The sequence below is a fragment of the Piliocolobus tephrosceles genome, chromosome 10 (assembly GCF_002776525.5).
Source record: "Piliocolobus tephrosceles isolate RC106 chromosome 10, ASM277652v3, whole genome shotgun sequence".
Lineage (NCBI taxonomy): Eukaryota > Metazoa > Chordata > Mammalia > Primates > Cercopithecidae > Piliocolobus > Piliocolobus tephrosceles.
The window spans coordinates 60879952-60888140 of NC_045443.1; the positions used below are offsets into that span (position 1 = coordinate 60879952).

Genomic DNA, 8189 nt, shown 5'->3' on the forward strand with positions numbered 1-8189 from the left:
TTACAGAACACTTCATCCAATGGCTGCAGAATACACATTATTTTCCTCAGCACATAGATTATTCTCAAGAATAGACCATCTCTTAGGTCACAAAACAAGTCTTAAAACATTAAAAAAAAAAAAAAAATACTGGGCCGGGTGTGGTGGCTCACACCTGTAATCCCAACACTTTGGGAGGCCAAGGCAGGAAGATCACAAGGTCAGGAGTTTGAGACCAGCCTGGCCAACATAGTGAAACCCCATCTCTACTAAAAATTCAAAAATTAGCCAGGCATGGTGGCGCAAGCCTGTATTTTCCGCTACTTGGGAGGCTGAAGCAAGGGAATCATTTGAACCCAGGAGGCAGAGGTTGCAATGAGTCAAGATCACGCCACTGCACTCCAGCCTGGGTGACAGAGCAAGACTTGGTCTAAAAAAAACAAAAAAAACTGAAATAATATCAAACATTTTCTCTGATCACATTGAAACAAACCTAGAAATTAATAACAAGAGGAATTTTGGAAACTATATAAACACATGGAAATGAAACAATATACTCTTGAACAACCAGTGGATCAATGAAGTAATTAAAAAGGAAATTGAAATATTTATTGAATCAAATGATAATGGAAACACAACATACCAAAATCTATGGGATACAGCAAAAGCAGTAAGTACTGAGGGAATTTTATAGCTACAAGCGCCTACATCAGAAAAAAAGAAAAACTGGCCGGGTGTGGCGGCTCACGCCTGTAATCTCAGCACTTTGGGAGGCCTAGGCGGACGGATCACCTGAGGTCAGGAGTTCCATACCAGCCTGGCCAATATGGCGAAACCCCGTCTGTACTGAAAATACAAAGTTAGCCCCTTCTCCCGGGCGGTTAGTGGTGAGAGTGCGGAGTATGTGCTCCAGGCTCGGAACATACACTTATTATTTAAAAAAAAAAAAAAAAAACTAAAAAAGTTTTTAAAACTTCCCCAAAATGTACAAAAAATCTGCCTCTCCCCCGCCGTAGACTTTTATTTTTATTTCTTCCTCTTTTATAAAATAACGCCTTGAAGCAGCCGAGGCCGACCCGCCCGCCCGCAGCAGCTCCAAGGAGAAACCAAGAGACCGAGGCCTTCCCGCTGCCCGGACTGACACCGCCACCCTCGCCCGCAGCCAGCGGCAGCGGATCAACACCGCTCTTGGGCGGTTGAGTAGTTTTCGATTCCGGGTGATTTTTGGCCCTCTGTGCTTGCCCCCGCTCACCTCCTCCCATCTCCGGCTCCCAGCCCCGGCACTCCCTCTCCTCCTCTCATGGAAAGGTCGCGGCCCGTGGCCCTGCGGGCAGCCCTGCCGAGATGAACCCCGGTGCCCCCAGCTACCCCACGTCCTCGCTCTACCTGCAGGACCTCCATCCCGACGTGACCCACGCCATGCTCTAGGAGTTCAGCCCGGCCTGGCGCATCCTCTCCATCGGGGTCTGCAGGGACATGAACACCCGCTGCTCTTTGGGCTGCCCGTATGTGAACTTCCAGCAGCCGGCGGACGCGGAGCATGCTGTGAACACTGTGAATTTTGATGTTATAAAGGGCAAGGCAGTAGGCATCGTGTGGTCTCAGCGTGATCCATCACTTTGCAGAAGTGGAGTGGGCTACATATATTAAAAATCTGGACAAATCCATTGATAATAAACACTGTATGATACATTTTCTCCTTTTGGTAACATCCTTTCATGTAAGGTGGTCTGTGATGAGAATGATTCCAAGGACAAAGTGGATTTGTACACTTTGAGACACAGGAAGCAGCTGAAAGAGCTATGGAAAAAATGAATGGAATGCTCCTAAATGATAGCAAAGTAGTTGTTGCATGATTTACGTCTCGTAAAGAAGGAGAAGCTGAACTTGGAGCTAGGGCAAAAGAGTTCCCCAATGTTTACCTTAAGAATTTTGGAGAAGACATGGATGATGAGCGCATTAAGGATCTCTTTGGCAAGTTTGGGCCTACCTTAAATGTGAAAGTAATGACTGATGAAAGTGGAAAATCCAAAGGATTTGAATTTGTAAGCTTTGAAAGGCTTGAAGATGCACAGAAAGCTGTGGATGAAATGAATGGAAAGGAGCTCAATGGAAAACAAATTTATGTTGGTAGAGCTCAGAAAAAAGTGAAACGGCAGACAGAACTTAAGCGCAAGTTTGAACAGATGAAGCAAGATGGAATCACCAGATACCAGGGTGTTAATCTTTATGTGAAAAATCTTGATGATGGCAGTGATGATGAACGTCTCCGGAAAGAGTTTTCTCCATTTGGTACAATCACTAGTGCAAAGGTTATGATGGAGGGTGGTTGCAGCAAAAGGTTTGGTTTTGTATGTTTCTCTTCACCAGAAGAAGCCACTAAAGCAGTTACAGAAATGAATGGTAGAATTGTGGCCACAAAGCCATTGTATGTAGATTTAGCTCAGCGCAAAGAAGAGTGCCAGGCTCACCTCACTAACCAGTATATGCAGAGAATGGCAAGTGTATGAGCTACGCCCAACCCTGTAATCAACCCCTACCAGCCAGCACCTCCTTCAGGTTACTTCATGGAGCTCTCCCACAGACTCAGAACGGTGCTGCATACCATCCTTCTAGCCAAATTGCTTAACTAAGACCAAGTCCTCGCTGGATTGCCTAGGGGGCCAGACCTCATCCATTCCAAAATATGCCCAGTGCTATCCACCCAGCTGCCCCTAGACCACCATTTGGTACTATGAGACCAGCTTCTTCACAGGTTACACGAATCATGTCAACACAGCGTGTTGCTAACACATTAACACAGACAATTTGTCCATGTTCTGCAGCTGCTGCTGTGCAACTCCACATTATAACTATGCTGCGGGAGTTCGAAATCCTCAGAAACATCGTAATGCACAGCCACAAGTTAGAATGCAACAGCCTGCTGTCCATGTACAAGGTCAGGAACCTTTTGACTGCTTCCATGTTGGTGTCTGCCCATCCTCAAGAGCAAAAGCAAATGTTGGGTGAACAGCTGTTTCCTCTTATTCAAGCCATGCACCCTTCTCTCGCTGGTAAAATCACTGGCATGTTGTTGGAGATTGGTAATTCAGAACTTCTTCATATGCTGGAGTCTCCTGAGTCACTCTGTTCTAAGGCTGATGAAGCTGTAGCTGTACTACAAGCCCACCAAGCTAAAGAGGCTGCCCAGAATGCAGTTAACAGTGCCACCTGTGTTCCAACAGTTTAAAATTGATCAGGGACCACGAAAAGAAACTTTTACTTCACAGAAGAAAAATATCTAAATATCAAAAAATGTAAACATTATGGAAAAAACATTGCAAATTATAAAATAAATTTGAAAAGAAACTTTGAACCTTATGTACCAAGCAAATGCCAGGTCTAGCAAACAACGCTAGTCCTAGACTACTTACTGATTTAAAAATTAAAACACACTCACACACACACACAAATAGTAAAATGTGAAAACACATTAATGTTTTACAGACTCTGGGAAAAAGAATTTTCAGTAAAGTACAACAATTTAAAGCATTCCTTTCTTTAATTTTGTAATTCTTTACTGTGGAATAGCTCAAAATGTCAGTTCTGTTTTTTTTTTTTTTTTTAGACGGAGTCTCGCTCTGTCACCCAGGCTGGAGTGCAGTGGCCGGATCTCAGCTCACTGCAAGCTCCACCTCCCAGGTTTAAGCCATTCTCCTGCCTCAGCCTTCTGAGTAGCTGGGACTACAGGCGCCCGCCACCTTGCCCGGCTAGTTTTTTGTATTTTTAGTAGAGACACGGTTTCACCGTATTAGCCAGGATGGTCTCGATCTCCTGACCTTGTGATCCGCCCATCTTGGCCTCCCAGAGTGCTGGGATTACAGGCTTGAGCCACCGCGCCCGGCCAGTTCTGTTTTAAGTAACAGAAATGATAACTGAGCAAGGAAACCTAATTTGGATTATAAAATTATTGCTTTAATAAAAATTCCTTAAACAGTGAAAAAAAATAAAAAATAAAACACAAAAATTAGCCAGGCATAGTGGCCTGTGCCTGTAATCCCAGCTACTTGGGAGACTGAGGCAGGAGAATTGCTTGAACCCAGGAGGCAGAGGTTGCAGTGAGCTGAGATCGCGTCATTGTGCTCCAGCCTAGGCGACAGAGCAAGACTCAAAAAAATAATAATAATAAATAAATAAATAAATAAATATCTCAAAAAAGAAGGGAGGGAGGGAGGGAAAGGGAGGGGAGGGATGGGGCGACAGAGCGAGACTCCATCTCAAAAAAGAAGAAAGGAAGGGAGAGAGGGGAGGGGAGGCAGAAGGGCATTTGAGGGCATATTCTTTTTTCTCTCCATTAAATGAGGAACATAATATCACTCTGAAATTCCACTTCATTTTGTTAACCATGTGCAGAGAATTTCGCCTTTAAAATACATGTGTTAAGGAACAGACAACGGAGATTGTCCCTTAGGCAGGAAGCTGATGTGTAAAACAGACTTTTCCCTCACTGTGTACATTTTGATACCACATGAATTTTGCATCATATGCTTGTATCTCCCAATTAATTGTAAAGCCAACAAAACCTTGGCTCAACTTAATGAATAACAAAAGTAATAGAGGGACCCTCTGACTTATATATGGCTATTATCTTCCCCATATATTTTGTTATCCCAATATACCTTGCACTGTAGCAAAGAATACTTGTGATCATTTCAGCAGTTACAGAAGATCACAGAAAATAGTGGAGAAAGCAGGAAAGGTAGGAAGAGAGGGAGGGAAGAATAGAAAGGAAAGGAATAAAATATAGGCTGGTATAATAAAGTTGGTGCTGAGCGTGGTGGCTCACACCTGTAATCACAACACCTTGGGAGGTCAAAGCGGGCAGATCACTTGAGCCCAGGAGTTCTGAGACCAGCCTGGGTAACATGGAGAAACCCCATCTCTGCAAAATTACAAAAATTAGCTGGGCATGGTGGCACACACCTGCAGTCCCAGCTACTCAGGAGGCTGAGGTGGGAGGATCACTTGAGCACAAGACGTTAAGGCTGCAGTGAGCCGTGATTGCAGCTCCAGCCCTTTGAAACAGAGCCTGTCTCAAAAATAATAATAATATGGCTGGGCGTGGTGGCTCATGCCTGTAATCCCAGCACTTTGGGAGGCCGAGACGGGTATATCATTTGGGGTCAGGAGTTCAAGACCAGCCTGACCAGCATAGTGAAACCCTGTTTCTACTAAAAATACAAAAAATTAGCTGAGAGTGGTGGCATGTGCCTGTAATACCAGCTACTCAGTAGGCTGAGGCAGGAGAATTGCTTGGACCCAGGAGGTAGAGGTTACAGTGAGTTGAGATCATGCCACTGCACTGCAGCCTGGGCTACAGAGCAAAACTCTGTCCAAAATAATAATAATAATAAATAATAATAAAATTAAAAGAATAGTCATACAAAGTCGGTGATTTGTGCTGAGCCAATTTCTCTTTTAGGGCATCACATCAGAAAACTAGATAAATATTATGACTAAAAGGTATTGGCCGGGCGCGGTGGCTCATGCCTGTAATCCCAGCACTTTGGGAGGCCGAGACGGGCGATTCATGAGGTCAAGAGACCGAGACCATCCTGGCTAACACGGTGAAACCGCGTCTCTACTAAAAAATACAAAAAAATAGCCGGGCGAGGTGGCGGGCGCCTGAAGTTCCAGCTACTGGGGAGGCTGAGGCAGGAGAATGGCGTGAACTGGGAAGGCGGAGCTTGCAGTGAGCTGAGATCCGGCCACTGCACTCCAGTCTGGGCGACAGAGCAAGACTCCGTCTCAAAAATAAATAAATAAATAAAAAATAACAAATAAAAAAGTATGAAATAGAATTTGATAAAAAGACATCAAGTCAAGGGTAAATTGTCAATTGATAACAATATTTTTAAATGCTTCGTGGAGGGAAATTCCATGTCACAAAGACTTAGAAAGAACAAACAGAAGGAAAACAAGCCTGTCACCTATATCTATCTATATCTCTAGCTATATCTCCATCTCTCTATCATCCATCTACCTGTCTATATTTATATAGCTATGGCAGAGAGATATATCTAAATTAAATAGGTAAATATATAAAAAGATATCAATTTGAGGTCTTTATGTGCTAAATACCTTTTGATAGTTTTGGTTACAAAGTAGAAATACAGAAACGAAAGTCACTTATTTTATTATGCAGTGGAAAGTGGATGACTCTCATGATGCAGGTGCAGTCTATGTCCGAAAGAGGGAGCAGTGAAATCACAGATAGCATCATGGTTTTTCTGACTTTTTGCTTCTGATATTTCTCAACTTAAGAACCAGAGGAGAGTAGGGAACTGGGAAAGGAGAGTATCACCAGTTGGATGAACAAATCTTTGGAGTAAGCGGTTGTCTCGCACACTGCAGCTTTAGAGCCATTGAGCAGAACACCCAGCCACCAATGCCCCTCTGTGATTTCCTAAGTTCTTTCCTTTAACCTAAGAATTAAATACTTTTAAACATTCAATAATTATCAAGATGATATCCTTGTTTCTAGAAGTTTTTAATTCTGCTTAAATGAACTGGTTAGAGTCTAAAATGTGTTCATCGTTAAATAAACTGGTTAGAATCTAAAATGTGTTCATTATTTAATGAAAAATGGGTTCCTGTTCTTGACATTTGAGTGCTAAATCAGAAACAAAAAGTAGGACATGTTGGCCGAATGCGGTGGCACACGCCTGCAATCTCAGCACTTTGGAAGATCAAGGCGGGAGGATGACTTGACATCAGGAGATTGAGACCATCCTGGCCAACACAGTGAAACACTGTCTCTTCTAAAAATACAAAACTTAGCTGGGCATGGGGGCAGGCACCTGTAATCCCAGCTACTCAGGAGGCTGAGACAGGAGAATTGCTTGAACCCAGAAAGCAGAGGTTGCGGTGAGCCGAGGTCACGCCCCTGCACTTCAGTCTGGGCAACAGAGTGAGACTCCATCTCAAAAAATAAAAAATAAAAAAGTAGGAAGTGTTTGTCAAAAGAGCCATATTAAAGTTTCTCAGAGTTTCAATAGCTTTAAATTACTCTTCACGTGAAAAGACAAATATTATTACTTAGATTTTATTAAGTGATACATTCATGATACATTTTATTAAATAATACATTCATGAGTTCCTCATATAAATTTCACTTAAAGTTACTTAAATTTAATAAATACTACTTAAATAACCATCAAGGCCTGTGGAAGTTCAATTGCATTTTCACATTGGCGTTGTCCTGCATGTCGGGTCTGTCTCTTATATTGTTCCACATTATCCAGACAATTCAAGGAACAGGAAAGGCAGATGGCCAATAAACATATGTAAACATGTTCATCCTTTCTAGTAATCAGGGAAATGCACATTAAAATAAAAAGGAGAAGCCATTTATGTTCATCATATTGGCAAAAAGTTTAAAGTCAAATTTGAATTTATAGGAAAATGGATGCCTTTATGCATTGCCAGAGGAGGTTAAATTGGTAGAAGCACTTTGGAGAGCAATTTAGTCCATATAATGAAGTTAATGATGCACACTCCCTACAATCCAGCAGTTCCACTCCCCTTCAGTTAAAAACCTGGCTGCACATTAGATTCATTATCCCAGTGGGCTATCAACCCATCGGCCTATTAAGAAAATCTTTTTGTTTCTTTTGAGGCAGGGTCTTGCCCTGTTGCCCAGGCTGGAGTATAGTGGCACAATCAACACCCACTGAAGCCTTGACCTCCTGAGCTCAAGAGATCTTTCCATTTCAACCTCCTAAGTAGCTAAGACTGCAGGTGCATGTCACTATGCCTGGCTAGCTTTGAAATTTTTTGTAGAGATGAGGTCTCGCTATGTTGTCCAGGCTGGTCTTGAACTCCTGGGCTCCAGTGATACTCCCAGCTTGGCCTCTCAAATGTGGGATTGCAGGTGTGAGCCACTGTGCCCAGCCCCTATGAGAAATTCTTGTACATATACATAGAAAACAAATTCAAAAATTTTCATAGCATTGCTTATAACAAAAAAATGGAAATAATGTCCATCAACAGGAGTATAAAGAAATAAAATGTTGTATAGTCATTCAACAGAAAACTAATAAAACTATAGAAAATACAGGCACATGCAGCGTGATTGAATCTCTCAAATACAATTTTGAGAAGTAATAGGCAAAGGACACATACAGTGGGATTCTAGATAGCAATTAAAATGAATAAACTAAACCTATAAA

General features: G+C 42.5%; 1 pseudogene; it reads left to right on the forward strand.

The window, feature by feature from the left end:
- The first annotated feature begins 1323 nt into the window (after nt 1-1323).
- On the forward strand, nt 1324-3555 carry LOC111551236 (annotated as a pseudogene).
- The last annotated feature ends 4634 nt before the right edge of the window (nt 3556-8189 follow it).